The sequence below is a fragment of the Terrapene carolina genome, unplaced genomic scaffold, assembly GCF_002925995.2.
Source record: "Terrapene carolina triunguis isolate 2854851 unplaced genomic scaffold, T_m_triunguis-2.0 Scaffold23, whole genome shotgun sequence".
Classification (NCBI taxonomy): domain Eukaryota; kingdom Metazoa; phylum Chordata; order Testudines; family Emydidae; genus Terrapene; species Terrapene triunguis.
In genome coordinates, this window is record NW_020664374.1 from 20,811,354 (window position 1) to 20,830,429 (window position 19,076).

The 19,076-nt window shown below is 39.6% G+C and overlaps 1 protein-coding gene across 2 annotated transcripts in view; it reads right to left on the reverse strand.

Annotated features, from left to right (window-relative positions):
* Positions 1–3,826: 3,826 nt before the first annotated feature.
* Positions 3,827–19,076, reverse strand: part of LOC113406245 (small muscular protein-like) — a 59,935-nt gene continuing 44,685 nt past the window's right edge. For both annotated transcript variants that reach the window (XM_026649852.2, XM_026649861.2), the window contains exon 5: positions 3,827–3,857. The gene's annotated coding sequence lies outside the window, so the exon portion shown is untranslated. The remainder of the gene's footprint in view (positions 3,858–19,076) is intronic.

Sequence of the window (19,076 nt, forward strand, 5' to 3'; positions counted from 1 at the left end):
TGTTCGGTTCTGAGTCTTGTCTGGTAGCACTCCAGAGGGTCTTCCTCTCTGTCGCAGCTTGTCGTCATTGACCTCCATGGTTGGAGGGCCTGCAGTGGACCAGCAGTGGGGCCTGGTCCCAGCTGTGTGGGGCCTCAGTAGCTTCTCAGCAGGAGCCTACAACACACTCCTGCTCTGTCCACCCAGACTGAGCTGAGCTGCTCCCTTTTGACCTCCGCTTCCACTATGAGCGTGCTCAGCAGGAGAGACTGAGCAGAGCTTTCTGAGCCCAGAGCCCAGAGTTGCTCTTTAGCCCTTATCTCACCAGTGTAGGGCTTGTAGCCAAATGTGACTGAATTATAAGTCTTTGAAATACCACAGTTTTCACATGCTCAGTAGAGACTTCTCAGTTTATAGCTGCTAAATTACTCCCCACATTGTCCAGGCTGACAAGGGCTTTCCCCACAATTGCAGTGCTGGGCCATTGTGGGCTATCCTGAGTCTGGGCCTGGCAACCTGAATTGAGAGCAGTCTCTCCTGCGATCTCAGTGCCCCTCCTTCTGGCAGTGTGGAGAAGGAAGCTGCATGACTAGCATGCAGAAGGGATAAAAGCCAGATTTGTGCAGAGGGTAGATTGGTACAAGGTGCCTGAGGGTGACTGGGACTGGAGGCTGGCAGAGGAAGAATGGCACTGGGAGTTGAGGGAAAGGCAGACTGAGAGCCAGAGGGAGACTGGTACTGGGAACCAGGGCAGCAATAGTAAAGGGAGACTGCAAGCCAGTAGCTATGGGTGAGACTGTGATTGGATGAGGAGCCAGGTAGGAAACTGGGACTAGCTGGGCAAGGAGACCAGAGGGTGAGGGGAAGGAGGTGAGTACATGATCACATAAGACCTCTGTCTCATTCAGAACACAGGATGGCCCTGCTCTGGGGACGAATCAGAGTTGTATAGTAAAAGAGGCTGTTCTCTGAAGGATCCCTGCTTCATTTGTTGCAGAAGTTGGAAGGTGTGCAATGAATGAGGCAGGGAATTGCAGGAAGAAAAAGGATGGGCTCCTGGTTAAGGAAGTTGAATACTACCCTGGAGAACTGGATTCGATCCCTGCCTCTGCCACAGAGTTCTGATGTGATGCTCCTTTTCTGGATGCCTGGCTTGAGACTCTGGGTCTGACTTGCAGAAGTGCTGAGCTCTCACAGCTGCAACTGGGAGCTATGGTTTGAACATACTGTAATAAAAAGTAAAGAATCAGGTCTTCAGCATTTCAAATTGGGCACGAACAATTGGTGGATACTTTTGACTTTAACTTCTCTGTGCCTCAGTTCCCATCTGTTAAATGGGGCTAATAGCCACTTAGCTCACATGGGTGTTGTGAAAATACATTTATTTTTGTTGGTGATACTATAGTCGGATACTATAGTGAGGCGCTCCAGAGAAAAGCCCATGAGGAAATTATAATTCTGTCTTCAGCGCAACAAGAAGAAAATAAAATATTTAATTATTTAGTGCACAGGATAGATATTGATCACTTAATTGAGGCCAGAGTCCTCTGGAAAAAAATAGTATGTGATTGTGTAATTAAAACCTGTACCATCATGCATGTACACAGGCGGACTGAATTAAGATTGCACAGGCAACCTTAATTCTGGCATGACCTAAATTTGCTGTGCATCTAAAAACACTTACAAGTAATTCTTACCGGCTCCAGTAAAAGAATGCATATCACTACAGCAGTGATAGACAATGGTGTAGATCAAAATAGAAAATTAATACCATATCTCTGATTCCAGGATATGTGCATTCTGTTCATTTACTTTCAATCCACCCTTCCCTTCTTTCAAAGGCCCATTTCCATCTAGTTGTAGTCTCTTCTTTCTGGAAAGTTAGATATTAAGTAATAGAACATGAGCATTGCTGAGATAACCTGGGACTTTACCAACGTATATTTAATTAGCTGAATTTGTTAAATAACTATAGAGAGGAAAAGTTCATAAAATAGTGGGGAAATATGCATATCTGTATCTTATTCAGCTATGAATGTTTGTGGTCTGTTTAAATTCAGTGCCTTAAGATTCCTGAGAAATAGAACAAAGTAAACATCTCCACTTGTGAATTTTGCAAGCAGTTGGAGATTGTGTAAAAATCCAAAGGATGACGTTTTCCAGAGAATGTTTTGCATTGCAGTGAGTGATACTGCAGTATATGGGAAATTGTTCTTTCTTGATCAAATAGTCATGCTAATCTTTTCAATGTGTAAATGAAAGATGCGCCTGCTGCATTCTGGATCTTGACACTTCCTTTAATTTCACCTTAGACACTCTTGCTTTAGGGCTGCGGAGTGCATAAAGGGGAATTAGCTACACATGTATAGGATAAAGCAAGCTAGTAAACTACACTGATATTGCTTATTTAAAGCAAAAATACAAGCATGTACTTTTTTCCTGAGTTGAAGTGACTGAGAATCCTGTATAATTTCCTGTATAGAGTCATGCAAATATAATCTGTAATGACTTAAAATGTAAGGATACTAATGGCTGACTTTGGTATCCTGTCATGTAGCAAATGAGAAACTGCTGCCTGCATTAAACATATGTCACTGTTAGTAACATTCCGTTGGAAACCTGTTTTCTAACCAGAATAATTATCCTTATTTGAATAGAATAAATTACAAGCAGTCCAGGCAGATTTCATTGCATGTAGAACAGGTACAGTCACTGGTAGAAAACTCATGAATACCATTACCAGAACAGTCCCTTCACAGTGAGTAAATGACATAAACGAGACCAAGGAAATACAATGTATTGAATTGCTCCAACAATAAAATTTCATTTCCAAAAATAGAATATGCCTTAAACAATCTTCATTATGTACATTCCATATAAAACAAGCATGTGGGTTTCACATTTAATCATAATATTTAAAGATCTGTTTGATTATACTCAATTTCTGTGCAATATTAATACAGTGGAAAAATGTATAGGAGACAGTATTTTATATTACCTTCTAAGGGCCTGATTCTTTATTCTTTGTTCAGGTGAGTAGTCGCATCAAAATTGGTGGGACTATTTGCTTCAGTAAGGGTTGCAGGATTGGGTTTTAAGACCCACAATTCCAGGAAAGCACTTAAGTGTGTGCTTAATTTTAAGCATGTGCGTAAGAGCTTTCCTGAACAGACGTGCTTTCCTGAACCAGGTTCTATTTAAGGATCTTTTTACCTCACATTTCTGTCACCAAGTTTTGTACAATGTAAAAGCAATGCATAAATATCTGAACAACAGTGCATTTTACATTTTTAGGCAAAAGAAAATACTGTGGCTCTACAGCAAAGGAGGAATTTAGGATGAACTCATCTTCAAAGAGCATACATAAAGATTTTCACCTTACTTTAACTCTTTATTTTACAGAATTTCAAACCCATCCATTAACCAATCATTAATATGTAAAAGTAAAGCACAGAATAGATGAACTTTTACTAATCCTGCAATCTGCGCTTTCATTAAAACACTTTATCCATGAAACTGTTATGTCAATATCATCTATTTTCAACAGCAAGAGAAAAAAATCAACTAGTAAGAAGATCTTTCCCCCGGAAAAATGGTTTATTTGATTTACTCAAACCAGGAGTTACATTATTCTCTGCTCATAAAATAAACTTATTCCTGAATATGTACAGGTTCACCACTTTCTGTTTTGTGCTAGGTTATGTCACCAGTACTTTTTACATTATGCAAAATAGACAACAAGAAAGGGATATAAATGTACAAAGAGGACATTTTTAAGGAGTATCTTGTATTTAGGAAGTTCATAATCTTCGTACAAATATATAAAATATTTCAATAATCTGCACTTATTATATTTCATTCTGTTTCTCTTTTCAGATCTGCAAGATAAAAAAACAGACAAGAAATGTATCATTTAACATTGAATTCATGGATATTTTTTGAGAAAACATGAAAGTTCATGTAAGTTCTTAATGAAAATATATTCTTAGCATCTGCAATTTGCCTTGCACACTGTGTAGTCATTTACACCTGTGCAGAGTGGAATACAAAGTGGGTGTAAAATACCATCATCTTGATGTGGTACCTTCCTCTACCCACAGTTCACATCTGTTTAATGAAACTGTGGATGTCCTCATGATTCTTCTAATTGTCTTATTCTTTAATGAATCTGTCTAAGGTCTTGGCCACTATGGCATCCTGTGGCAATGAGGTCCACAGGATAAATAATAAATATGCATTGCATAAATATAAAAAACACCACAGTATTTCCTTTCATCCATTGAAAATGTATTGCCTTTCAATTTCACTGAATGTCCCCTGGTTGTTTAACTATGAGAGAGTAAATGGGAGCACCTAATTTTCCTTCTCTATACAACTCATTAGTTTGTACACAATTATCATATCCCTCTTATTCATTGCCTCTCTAGACAGTCCCAGCCTTTTCAAGTCTCTCTTCAGATGGAAGTTTCTCTTCGCCTCTATTTTTGCCACTTCTCTCTACACTCCTTCTATTTCTGCTGTATCTCTTTTGAATGACAGCGCTGAATACATTATTGTAGGTGAGAGCATATGATACAATATTTTCTGCCCTATTTTTGTACATCCTAACAGTTCGATTTTGTGGCTGCTGCTGGCACCCAGGTTTTTTTGCCTAAATAGTTAGTTAATGTCTAACCTTGCATAGGGTCTAATCCTGTTCTCTTTGAAGTTAAGGGAAGTGTTACCATTGATTTCAATCATACAGATCAGGTCAATAATGAGGAAATACCAGATTTGAAATGCAGGAAATTTGCTCTCTCGGGATATTTGTTTAATCGGTAAAATTTTAAGTATTTTCAGGATACCTGTATTTGGTGTAAACTCTATTGCACTCAATAAACTTTTACTAAACTTCTCAGAAAATTAAACAGTCATAGCACCAAGAAAAATTACCACGGTTTATAGCTCACAATATTTTACATAAATACTGATTTTGTTGCTCTTCCTAAGATGTGGGGGCCTTATCAATCGGAACAAAAATGGAAGAGAGACTGGAACTGATGAGTTTACAGCAGAGACAAATAAGAGAGGACCTAGAAGTGCTATACCAAATAATCCCGCATGACTAATCCTGATGGGTTGGACATGTTACATACTTTTTGGAAAAGAAGTCAAATTAATTAAGAAAATGAATTCTTTGTCTAAAAGAATGAGGTAAAAAAATGTTCACAGAATGTTTCAAACACTGTTTATCCCTTATAGTAATCAAAGCAGCCTGATCACATCTCAGTTTGGCTTTGTACGTTTATCAGCTGCCTGTCACTTAATTTCAGCCTGAATTTCCTTCAAGTCATCTCACAGACAAATGGCTTTCGTTGGACATCTTTTCAAATTCTGGTCTCACTTTCACCAGTGTTAATGTGAAGGAACTCAACTGAAGTTGGTAGAATTACACCAGATTTACACCGGACTGTGCCCAGAATTTGGCCGCTCAAGTATTACATAGCCCCAGAAAGACACTGTTGGTTTGAGAGCTCTGACTACTCAAATCCCTTGCACCTGCAAGTTGTTATATTCGTAAAATGACAAAAATAACTTCAAAGTTTTAAAAGTCTGCTTGATGGATTCCCAGCACACAAACACACATGCCTTCCAACCTGGGTAATTACATTCTGCCCACATATAGTCTCCCTGCAGTTTCAGTTCCCTGCTGTGTGACTGTTGCCGAATGCGAAGAGGTGTGGTTGCTTTTCAGCCATAGGTGAATGGAAATACTGTACTTCTGGTGACATTTGCTCAAACCCTACTCTCAGATATGCATGCAGGGCTCTTACTGACATCGGTGCAAGCCAGGCTGTGTACACTTAATAGCATAATTTGGCCCTTAATTTGTAAATTATTTTGTGATCCTTCAAGCTGAAAGATGCCAGTGTAAGAGATTGTTTTATATAAATAATGAGCAGCTGCTTTAACTAGAGTTCCTTTGTTTAATGGGTTTGAGTCAGATTTTTAACATCACTATAGCACAATAAACATCTTAGTCAGTAATATTGTATTTCCAGAAAGGGGTATCTCCATTGACAAAACAACTACAAAGGAGCCATTATGATGTCAATGCAAGTCAGAAAGCTCCCCTGTTTTCCATCTCCCGATTCTAATCTTCCCTTAACTCCCTCTTACACCAGTTTGAGCCTCACTTATTTCCTCAGTTCTACTCTCTTACATAAGAATGGCCATCTTGGATCAGACAATTGGTCCATCTAGCCCTGTTTTCCGACCGTGGCCAGGCAGTGCCAGATGCTTCAGAGGGAATGAACAGAATAGGGCAATTTATTGCTCTGTTGTCCAGTCCCAGCCGAGCATGGGGTTGTGTCCCTGACCATCTTGGCTAATAGCCATTGATGGATCTATCCTCCATAACCTTCTCATTCTTCTTTGATCTCAATTATGCTTTTTGGCCTTCACAACATCCCCTGGCAATGAGTTCCACAGGTTGACTGCACATTGTATGAGGAAGTACTCCCTTTTGTTTTAAACCTGCTGTCTATTAATTTCATTGGGTGACCCCTGCTGCTTATGGAATGTGCAGGGGTAAATAATACTTCCTTATTCACTTTCTCCACACCATTTATGATTTTATAGATCTCCATCATCTTCCCCCCCCCCCTCCAGTCATCTCTTTTCTAAGATGAACAGTTCCAGTTTTTTTAATCTCTCCTCATCTGGAAGCTGTTCCATACCCCTAATCATTTCTGTTGCCCTTCTCTGTACTTTTTCCAATTCTAATAATCTTTTTTGAGATGGTGACCAGAACTGCACGTAGTTCTCAAAGTGTGGGCATACCATGGATTTATATAGTGGCATGAAGATATTTTCTGCCTTCTTGTCTATCCATTTCCTATTGGTTCCTAACATTCTGTTAGCCTTTTTGATTGCCGCTGCACATTGTGGATAGTTCTCTGAAAACATCTGCTCAATGACTCCAAGGTCTTTTTCTTGAGTAGTAGCAGCTAATTTAGACCCAATCATCAGGTATGTATATCATTTTATATTCCTCCAAATATCTACTATTCTGTGTGTGTAAGCTGAGCTCTGTTGATATTGATGGGAGTTTGTAAAGTAAAACTACATGCTGCTATATACAGTATTAATATGCTACTGATATCCAAGTGGTTTAACTGCTTGGGTCACCTCAGTCACTTGCTCAGTTCCTCCATCCACTCCTAGGACCTTCCCCTTACTATAACTGTCCCTTGCTTATAAATCCAGCCCTTTGACTCTGGACTCCCATTGAAATCTATAGCATATGCCAGCCAAAGTTAAAAACTTTAAATTTATTCATATTATTTTTTGTACTGCTTTATGGCCCCAGTTGAGACTGGGGCCTTATTGTTAGATACTTTATAAGCAGACAGTGAGAGAGAGTATCTGCCCTGAAGTGCTTATTAGATTGGGAAACAGAGGCACAAATAGGTGAAGTGACTGGTCCAATACTACAAAACCAGTCAGTGGCAGAGTCAGGACTCCTGACTCCCAATCCAGTGCTCCATCCACTAGACCACACTGGTTCCCCTACTGCATCATGCCAGCAATCTATATGTATTGTGGGAGTTTTTCTTCTTCTTTTTTTTTTTAACTGAACATTTTAAATTCTTTGAGCTGTATTCCCCAGTCCACCAAGTTCACTTTGCACCACTTATGAAATACAAAGTGAGCCTAACTCAACCAGAGCCTCCCAGTCGAGGATTGCCCCGTGTAGGTGGAGTATGGAATCAAGCTCTTCATGTTTTAATTTAGCGAATTGCTGTAATGGTTATGAGCAATGCTTCATAAATTAACAAACACTAATAATATTACTGTCACAGGTCAGGGCAACTGCACCTGTATTCCCCCTCTGTGGTCCAGCAAGGTCTCCCACTCTAGGCTCACAGCTCCTCAGCCATCACCTCTCCTGGGTAGTGACATGCATCTCTCCCTCCTGACCAGGGTTTTTGCAAGTTGCACAGTACCCTGCCTACATTGTGAGTTCCTAGCAAGCCAGACTGCCTGAGCTTTGCTTTCTCTCTGGAACAGGTTAATTGCCCATAGTTATAAGTTACCACACAGCTCTTTCTAAGCAAGTACGTTTATTCTTAAGGTGAGAGCATTACAGAGAACCTACACAAATGCTAATAAGCTTATCAGAGCTCACCCCAGCTCCCACAAAGCCTCTGGCCTCTGTCAGCCCTTCCAACCTACCGCTGCCTTGGACAATAGGTCCTTCAGTTTGCTGGATCAGAAAGAAGGCCCGGAGTCAATTTAAACTCAGGCTGTTTATCCAAAAGTCCTGTCTTTCTCTGTTGGTCTCTGGAGAATCCAGTTTGAACCAGTGTATATAAGTCTCTCCAGTTGGTGGTAGCTCTCTGGAGACATTACAACCTGAGTGAATTTGTCTAATCACCCAGCACTGTTCTTAGTTCCTAGAGGGCTGTGGTCACCTTCCCCCCTGGAATTACAAACAATCCCTGGCCCACATAAATTTAATATAGTAAGATCTCCCAAAGATATTGCATGAAATTGCCATATTTGTTACAATTACCTTACTCTCCAATGCTCTCCCAGCTCTCTAGAATTGCTACTAATTGTCAAATGAGTTTCCTTGCTTACCGACCCCTCTTTTAGCTCCCTGCAGGTTCCAATCTGCTCTGAACTCTCTCTGTGCTGCTCCAATTTGCTGTCTCTCAGGTCGCAAATGCAGTCTATTTTTAGAATACAAACTCCTACGGAAATCAATGGAAGTGTTTGAACTCAAAACTAGGATACTAGATGATACATTAATAATTTTCATACTTATGCTCCTCTGGTTATTTTTCAGCTGCTGTAGCCTTTCTACCGGTATCTCTTGTGCCACTCAAATCATCTCCCACCTTTCATCACGCTACTCTGATCATTTTAAATAAATCAATGGGATTTAAACACATGCGTAAAGTTAAGTGCATGCTTAAGCATTGTCCTGATTAGGGATGGTCTTAAGCATGTGCTTAAATGCTTTCCTGAATCATGGACTTCATGTCCCTTCCTACCCCCAAGACCCTCTACTTTTTCATTCTAAAATTCACAAGATTCTTGGTAGCCCAGTCCTGCTCCCCGTGATGTCAATAAGGCTTTTGCCATTGATTTCAATGGGAACAAGAGTGAGAACTGTCGTTTGCTAATCTTGTAACAAATTCAATGACGGGCGTTTGAAAATAGGAAGTGATCTAATCTGGGTAAGACCAAACATTGATGCAAACTTACAAAATACACTGGAATAACATTACTGACCTGCAAATACTCAGGAGATTTTTTTTTCCCAAACACAAATCTCTCCTCTATCTCTCCCCCCGCCCCCCCCAAAAAATACCAGACTATTGACTAACTGGCAGTGGATTAAAAATTACATTCTTAAATGCTGCAGCAATGATTCCAAACTGTCAATATATTCTGCTATTTTACTAAACTATAAGTGACTAAAATATGTGAGAGAAGGAATTTTTTAAAAAGGAAATAAATCTGTGTTTGGGCTGAAATCTTGTGTGTTGCATTTCAGGATGTTGTGGGATGAAATAGCCAAGTTTAATGCTAAAAACATGTAGTGGTCCTTTCTAATGGTTAGATGGGAGGGACACTATAATATAGAGGTATGTATGTGTGACCCACTGATATAGTTAAAGACTGTATCCTAATGCATATGTGTTAGGGGGTTGAATTAAAGTTGCATGATCAATCTCTATCCATGCCCCTCCTAGCCTTTGAGTGCTTGACTCTGACACTTTAATGATGCAACTTTTACATATGACATTATCTTTGCAAAAAACAGGTGCATATTATTAGCACCAAATATGTACCTAATAGAAAACAAGCAATTGTTCTGTGAGCCCAAAGATGCAGTAAATGCCTCCCACTCAACAAGCTTCCAAACTGGAGACCACATGATGTTTACTTCTCACCAGGACCCATTTATAGACCTGTTACTCACCACTGCCACAGTTACACATGCAGAGATAAAGGAGAAGAAAAAGTACTGCATCTCTTTATACCATTTGGAATAAAGATTAACCCTTCCCTTTAGCATTATAGTTTGACCAGGTGCCCATATCACAAACCCCTTATACACTATAATCAACAGAAAACATCCAGCATATTTCCCATGTGCTATATGCTGACAACATGCAAATTCAGCAAACTATTAAAGAGAAATAAATAAAGTAATAGAGATATCTTATCTCCTGGAACTGGAAGGGACCTTGAAAGGTCATTGAGTCCAGCCCCCTGCCTTCACTAGCAGGACCAAGTACTGATTTTGCCCTAGATCCCTAGGTAGCCCCCTCAAGAATTGAACTCACAACCCTGGGTTTAGCAGGCCAATGCTCAAACCACTGAGCTATCCCTCCATTGCAGTTATTGGAAAACATCAGTAAATGGGCAGGGACAAGGGTGAGAATTTTAAAAGAGGGAGAAAGGAGCAAATTACAATGGGAAAGGTTTCCTTTAGAGATGTCAGAAGCCATGGAAAAGACTTTTATCCTCAGAGCTTTTAAATGATAGCTGGGCATTCAAAACAAATAAGCATCCTGGGAATGAAAGATATTAAATTCAGTAAAGTAAGAAGGGGACAGAGTTCATGAACTTTCATAAGTCTGAAGCAGAATTGGTATGATATTCCAAACACACAGAACTAAAGAAGGAAAACATGCAAAAAATAAATTCAGGGCCATATCCTTAGTTGGCAGCTTACTTTAGGGAATTGGTGCAGTGAAAGGAAAATTTGGATAATCCATTACCGTACCCTAGTTTTGCCATTTAGCAGGCAAGAGACTTGAAGTTTTAATGGCTCTGTCTTAATTAGTTGGTTTAATTAGTTGCCTTATCATGCTGCCCTTACTTCCTTTCAGCTGGCACCATCTGTTGAGATCACCTTCTCCTTTGCATCCGATTTAATATTTATATTATATGTGGGATATCTGGACTAGTAGTCAGCAAAGGTGGAAGAGACAGTAGGAAGTCAAATGTGTTCCAGTCATACATATTAGCACTGAGAACAGGATTAGAGGGAGAAGTTCTCTAATATCCATGCTTATGTTGGGTGAGGGTTGAGTTAGCAAAGGGAGACTGGCCCTCTTACTTTCCATTAACTAAAGTTAATTGACAAAAAATGTAAAATTTGAAAAGATTTTTTTAAAACTATTTTTTCACTTCACCCAGTGGGGAAAAAAAGGTAGGTGGTGGGGATGACCGCTAAAAGTAAATAAGAGCAGTGACATTTTTCTCCACAAGGTTTAAAAAAAAAAGTCAAAAAAATTAATTTTGAAATTTCATCGAAAAACAAACTATGTAGACAAAAATGACATTTTTCCACACAAAAAAATATTTCTTGAAACCATGTTTGTTGACAATAACATTTTGACCATCTTTATTATTAAACAGCTTTAACGTCTCTATCCTTGCTTTCCTTCCTGTTATTGTTCAAGTTAAATTGCATCTCCGTGTAGTGATGATAACAGTGGGAATGAAGGTAAATTTTGACTTTTTTGCAGTATTGTAGCTTAGTGGGAAGTGCACAAGGAAGCGCCGATAGAGTTTGTGGAGCAGAATATCTAGTGAACAGAAACAGACCTTCAGACTGCTGGGCAAAGTGTGACATAAAACCATTCCACCTGATGCACTGCTCCTGTTATTTCTTGCTGGGATACCACTGTCGTCATTTCTGCTGCCACATTTCTTGCCGGGCTGCTGTTTGCCCCAATGCTGAATTAACAATTGCTCCTACAGACGAGTGACAATTTAGCAGGGTGGCCGCTGAGGGCTGTTTCAGACCAATATGTGAAGGGTAAATTTCAAGGCAATTGTCAACTGTGGCATTGTGTTGACCTATGGTCAGCATGAGAGTTTAAGAGGTAATGAAAAAAGAACAGATAAGGGTATGTGTTTGCATCTGTTTGGAGGACTTTTGGTCAAAATGCAGTATTATTAGTCTCTGAGTGGTTGCTAGGCTACCCTCCTTTATATTTGGAGACTGCAGGGGCACACCAATTGATTTGTGCAAGCAATTTATGTGGACATTAATCAGCATGAACAAGGAAATAAATGAACACATTAGAGGTGAGAATTTTATTCTGGGTGGGTGGGTGTATTTATCTTAATTCGGTTTTTAAATCAGTTGAAATAACACAACAGCAATTCTTTTTTCAGATTAAAAATCTTTTTACTTTCAGAATTGAAATGGCCAGGTTTTATGTAAGCCCTGATAATAATTAAGTAGAAGTCAATTACTTCTCCAAGGATCTTAAACAATTAAATGTACTTCTTACTCAGATAAATCAGCACACGTGATTGGCTGTCATCAAATCAGTCATGTGACAATGGTAAAGAATTATAGTTTTGAAGAAACCGTCCCTATGCCCTCAGAGTCTCTCTTTCACAGCAAATGCTTTGCTGTAAAAACAATCTTTATCAAGAATCAATATTCAACAACAGATTGTCCAGATGAGCCATCAGCTTCACTCTTCTTCCAGCTGTGTTCACTTTCTGCTCTTCAGGAGAATTTCATCAGTTTGTTTATCGCATCCCAAGGGCACTGAAGGCTTAGAACTCTTCTCAACTGGGTTTGGAACGAGCAGAACATGTCATCTGGTTCTTCTGTGTTCAATACCTCGATCACTCTTAATTATGGAGGCTATTGGGGTATAGCTATAGTCAATGACAACAGCTGATGTTGCTACCCATATTTTACCTCATTCATTTTTATCAGTATTAGATCTCCTAGTTTAAGTTCGGATAAACTGGATTCTGATGATTAAAGAAGAAAAACTGAGTCCTCTTAGATTTGGCATATCTCCACTCTGTATCTTTTGAGCGAGAATTTTAAGGACCAGGGGACTTTTTTTAACCTTTAAGGTTGACAACATTGCAACATTTTTTGAGGCCTTGCTGTTTTCCTCATTTATACTTTTCAGTACATTGTCCTGAAAGGACTGTCCAACTATAATATGAATGCCACAGATAATCAGACAAGCTATGGAGAATTCTTCTCATTACATGTAAGTCATAGGCCGAACATAGGATTCCTGAGGTAAACATGTTCTATAAATTTGGATACGATTTATAGTTGTACTCTTGCTAGTGGCCATTTGAATCCGTTCTGGTTTTTGTGGTGACACTGGCAACCCATTCCAAACTACACACACATGTGCTTCAGTAACAGCAGAGCCAGTTGAAAAGTTTCAAATTTCAAAATTTTCCAATAAAAAAAGACTATTTTCACAAAAATAGTAATGAAAAAGGGCTCCATTTTTTGATCATCTCCCATCCTGAGTTTCTGGGGTTTGTAGTACGTCCCAAGCCTAAAGCTATCAAGACCATGCAAATGTCTTGTTAACTTCTTGCAAGCCCATACGTCCACCAAACATTCTTTCTCTGTTTGGGCATAGCTGGGCTTGAGTCTGAAAACTGTCTGGAATTATAGGCTACAAACTTCCAGGTATCTCCTTGTAAATGAAGTAGCACTCTCCAGGACCTCAGCTTTTGGCATCTGTTGAAATAGCTGCAGACTTAGAAACATCAAAATATGCCAGTACTGGGGGTGGGAGCAACAGATTATTTATAGCCTCAAAAGTACATTCTGTGCTTTATTTCACATCCACAGAGAGTCTGTTTAAGCAGTTCATAAAGAACTTGGACTTTTGAGGACAGACTAGGTATAATTTTCTCCAGACTAGTAATCATATAGAGGAAATACATCAGTTCTGGGATATTTTTAGATAGCAGCACTTTAACTACAGCTCTGACTTTTCCTGGAGCTGCCCTCAACTCCCTCTTCACCAATTACATGCCCTAAGACCTGTAGTTCAGTTTGCTGTAGAATGCTTCTCTCTATTTAATTCTTGTACAGCACCCTCAATTGCTTTCACAACTTATTTCAGTTTTATGTTTTCCCTCTGAATTCCCATCAACAAAATGTCATCTGTGTAAACAGGCCTTGTAGAATCCCATTTAATTTCCTTTGGAGGGTTTCTAGGGAAATTTGTGATGTCGAACAAGAAGAAAGGAAAGCAATATCTTCCAAATACACAATGAAAGTTGTCATCATCACACCGTCAAAATGGAGTGGAGCCTGCCAAGATCCACTAGTTGCATCTACTGAGGAGAATACTGTTGCACAAGTTAACCCAGAGAGTATAGCTATACTGCTAGGAAGCATATATCTTTCTCTCCTTATTGCTTCACTCTTCAGGCTGATACAGATATGCATGTATAACAAGCACCACAAGGGGGGGAAAAACCCTCTCTCAGTTCAGTGAGGCACTTTTAAATTATTCTCAGCCATCCTATCTTGCCTTTGCTTTGGGAGGCAGTAGGATGGGCACTCCATAAGAATGGCCCTACTGGGTCAGACCAAAGGTCCATCTAGCCCAATATCCTGTCTTCCGACAGTGGCCAGTGCCAGGTGCCCCAGAGGGAATGAATAGAACAGGTGATTCATCCCGTCAAGTGATCCATCCCCTGTTGCTCATTCCCAGCTTCTGGCAAAGAGAGGCTGGGGCACAATTCCTGCCCATCCTGGCGAATAGCCATTGATGGACCTGTCCTCCATGAATTTATCTAGTTCTTTTTTGAACCCTGTTATGGTCTTGGCCTTCACAACATCCTCTGGCAAGGAGTTCCACAGGTTGACTGTGTGTTGTGTGAAGAAATACTTCCTTTTATTTGTTTTAAATCTGCTGCCTATTAATTTCATTTGGTGATCCCTGGTTCTTGTGTTTATGAGAAGTAGTAAACAACACTTCCTTATCTACTTTCTCTACACCAGTCATGATTTTATAGACCTGAATCATATCTCCCCTTAGTCATCTCTTTTCCAAACTGAAAAGTCCCAGTCTTATTAATCTCTTCAGCCTGCTCTGAATGCTTAGAACAGAGCCCCTCTAACAGGATCTAACAGGTGATCTTTCCAATCATACTAGTGGACACAAATAGTCTATTAATAAAGTTACATGAAAATTTAAGTGCTTCAAAGTAGTAAAGAATTCACAAGACATTGTAGTTGATTAAGAAATTTCCAAGGACAGAATAGCTGTAGCTCTTCATTACCCATAATTAGTGTCATAGACAACTTGTACAAGGTAGGTTGCAATGCTGCTACTAGCAGGTCAGGCTTCTGCATCAGATATGGACTGACCACAAAGCTGCCTCCTAAGAGGAATATACCCCAGATGTCTGTGTTCACTATAAGATCCTTTAACACTCTGCCAGGTGTGGCTAAGGTTCGCTTAAATAAGGTATGTTGCATGCAGTGCCACCTCGTGGCTGAACCGTATAATACAATTTAGCATTTCATTACAGTTAGCCTCACAGACGATCCGAGATAAATCCTATCTAGGCAATAGAAACTCAGGAATCATTTTGCAGCAGCAGTAAGGAAGTAAAGGCATAGGTAGGGTGAAGCACTAACTGCCTCCTGAGATGTGCGGAGCATTATCAACTCCCATTAACTTCAGTAAGAATCAGAAGTGATTATTAAATTTTAGGATCAGACCTTTAGTGAAAATCAACCATTGGAAGGGAGCCAGCAGCTGGGCTTTGGGGCACCATTGGAACAGATGCCCCATATTAACCCAGAACAGATACTGGGTTAATACTGGAACCCAGTATTAAAATAAAAGAAATTCAATGCCATGTTTTTTATTTTTAAAAAGCAAAGACACACACACAGTGTCCCAGATTGGACACAATTAAAACTATAACTGATCATTAGTACAGTACAAAACAGACAACTGTAAAAATCAAATGCTAAAAAGCCAAAGAAAGCGGCATCATTTTTTAAAAGGGTGAAGGAGAATCTTCTACGGGGGCTGACGGTGATTAAGACACTGTCTCTGTGACTCATTGCTTCCATATGGGCTCCACCCACCCACAGCCAGTAGCAAGACTGGGGTCTAAACTAGGAAATACCTCTGAAAAAGAAGTATTTTCAATATATTTTTATATGTCGGGAGTGATGGGTTGAAGGTGAATGTCCAAGTTCCATGCCACAGGGATCATCCCAGCAAAAGCTTGGTTGCCCACCAGCTGAAGGCATGATGGAAAACATCTAAAGGGAAGGTGCTGTTAGAGCATAGGCACCTACCAGGATGAGGATCAAGAAGAGGCATGGTCACTGAAGGTACAATATGTGAACTGTGTTACACTCAGCGTCATTATCGTAGGGTCAAACCTAAAGTCCTTGAGTAGGATTTTTCAAAAGCGACTAGTTCCCCAATGTTTGTGTGTCCCTTCTGAGACATTCAATTTTCAGAAAGTGCTGAGCATCTGTTCTCTGAAAATCAGGCCCCTTTAAAAGTGTCTCAAGTTGGGCACCCAGTAACTGAGGCACCCAAAATCACTAGATACTTTTGGAAACCTTATTCCCTACTCTCACACAAGTCCCATTGACTGAGTAAGGACTTCAGGCTTTGGGCTTGTTTTGCATACAGGACCAAGATTTGCATAGAAGAACAAGCTATGGCTTGGTCAGGTATAATGTGCTAAAAACAGCCAGTGATCCTGTACTCAGGAACAAATAAACACCAGTGTGTTGATTGTATATAAAAAAAATTATAACCCTGTAAATGTCATCGCCTTTAGCTGTTATGATTACAGAACAACAGGGTGAGGAAAAAAGAGAAACATTTTAACAATCTTGAGGGACTAAGAGCTCTATGCCAACCTCATTCAGTCATGGGCTTGATGCCGCCTAATGATTAATGGCATTTCCAGCACAACAGGAAACACAAATTATCACATTTATTTTTTTTAAAGAATCAGGGGTGAAGGTCTAGTCAGAAAATAGAAGGATTAGTTAAGAGTTAATGCAAATAATACTTTGCACCTCTATAGGGTCTTCCATCAGAAGATATCAAAGTACTTTAAATATACTAGTGAAATACTCTTTTAACATTACTTTGAGGTAGGTAATATATTTACCCCATGTTACAGATAAGGAAAGTGAGACATGGAGAAGATAGATGTCACGCCCAGGATTCAGGCAAAGCCAGGAATAGGACTAGGTCTGATCAAAAAATTTTCATTTCAACATAAAATTGGAATTTTGACAAAACTAAACATTTTCCTGGCAAGAGTCTGTTGCCCTTAAAAAAAATGATCTTTTTGTCAGAAAAATGAAAACTCCAAAATGTCTGGGGTTTCAGCCCAAAACGGACCATTTTAGACTGTGTGGTCTTCTTTCATTGGCCACAAGTAAACATTTTCTGCTGAAATTTTGACAAAAATGTGGTGGCTTTTTTCCATTTTTGTTGAAATTTTCACCATTTTCCAAATCAAACCCAAATTCCCTTTGAGTCTTGCTGGAAGGACTGATTCTGCAAAGACTTGGCACATGAGTAACTTTATGCCTGCAAATAGTTTCACTGAAATCAATGGAATTACTCACATATATCAAATTATTCGGGTGAGTAAGTCTTTGCAGGACAGAGCTCTCAACCACAAGATCAGACTGTCTCTGCCATAAAACTAATAATTGGATTTAGTAAACTATGAATAAAACTTTTATTTTTAAAGTAAGCCATGTTAATAAGCCAAGGAAAATCTGAAACATGAGGCTTATTTTAGATTTCAACCATGGTCACATTTCATTTGGTTCTGGCATGTGGCTCTCCAATGAAACAGGAATCCATTCTTTTAAATTATGCACAAAACTTTCTTGTAAATCTGAATGAACCATGTTAGAAGCAAAACACCACTGGAATGATTCTCTAATTTCACATGGATGTCTTGTGTTATTGTCATACTGCCAGTCACATGATGTCCCAATCAACTGGCATGTTCTCCAGGGTGAAGTTACAAGAAAGACAGTGCTGCCTCTGTTTAAGATTGGCTCATGTTCTCAAGGTTATCGTCATAACTACGTGGGCTAGAAACATAATTTTAAACAAAAGAAAAGCTTCAATTCTGGAGTACAGATCTGCAGCGGGGGTAGATTGCATGGCAAAATCTGCACATACGTAATTGTGATATACATGAAGCTCTGTTGGTGCTTGTTAAGTACACGTGTGCAGATTACAAGTGACACTGAGAAGCACTCTTTGCTGACTGGTAAGGTTTATAGAACTGGAGGTTTTAAAAAAAAGGCTAGGACATTAAATGCAAAAGCACTATGTTAAAACAATGTTAAAGTTATAGATTAATCCCACAAACAGCAAGTAATGTAAAAGTTATCAAGGAAAATACAATCTGTCTACGTGTACATACAAATTAAAATAGAGGACCTGATTCTCCTCTCACCTGAACCCATAGCGTCACTTAAGTCAATTGTTACGTCAGATATACATTGGGGTAGGTGATAGGTGAATCACTGTCACAGTCTTTAATTATTGTGATGGTTCTCAGGGTGTCCAGGAGTGTGAGTCACTTTTTGTTACTCCCTGCCTCCAGCGAGAGGCAGCAGGGTGGCAGCTAGCCCTTTGACCACTCTCCCCTTGAAGCCTTTGTCTGTGTTATCCAGCTCCTGACATTGGCTACTAAAAGAAATTCCAAATTCTCAGTTCCCAAAGGTGCAGTGTACCCCAATTTACCAGTTTTACCTTAAGCCATTCCTCCTGTAAACTGCACAGCACTTGTGAGCACTTATAATAAAACAAAAGCAGGTTTATTTAAGAAAGCATAAAGATTTAACTAGAAATGAAAGAGAATGATGGAAACAATGGGTTACAACACACAACAAAATCATTAAATGCTAATCTGAGTCTATGTGTATCAATAGTTATCATTCCTATACAATAAGGTAGACTTCCCCCCAAAAGTTCAGTCTTTTGCCGAGCTGGTTGGTTTCACTAAAACCAGGCCCCAAACATTCTTGAAAGCCCCCTTACTCTTGGGGGGGTTCCTCAGTGAATGGATCCAGAGTGCTTCTCCTTTTGCTGTGTGAAAACAGCCTTTTGATTCTATTCACAGCCAGGGCAAAGCTCTATCTGCTTTCTCACCTCCTTTCTCACCTCCAAGGATATGCCTACACTGCAAAATAAAAATTATGGCAGCCAAGTCTCAGAGGCCTGGCCTGAAGACCTGGGCTTCAGCTTCGGGGCTCATGCTATAGCACTAAAAAT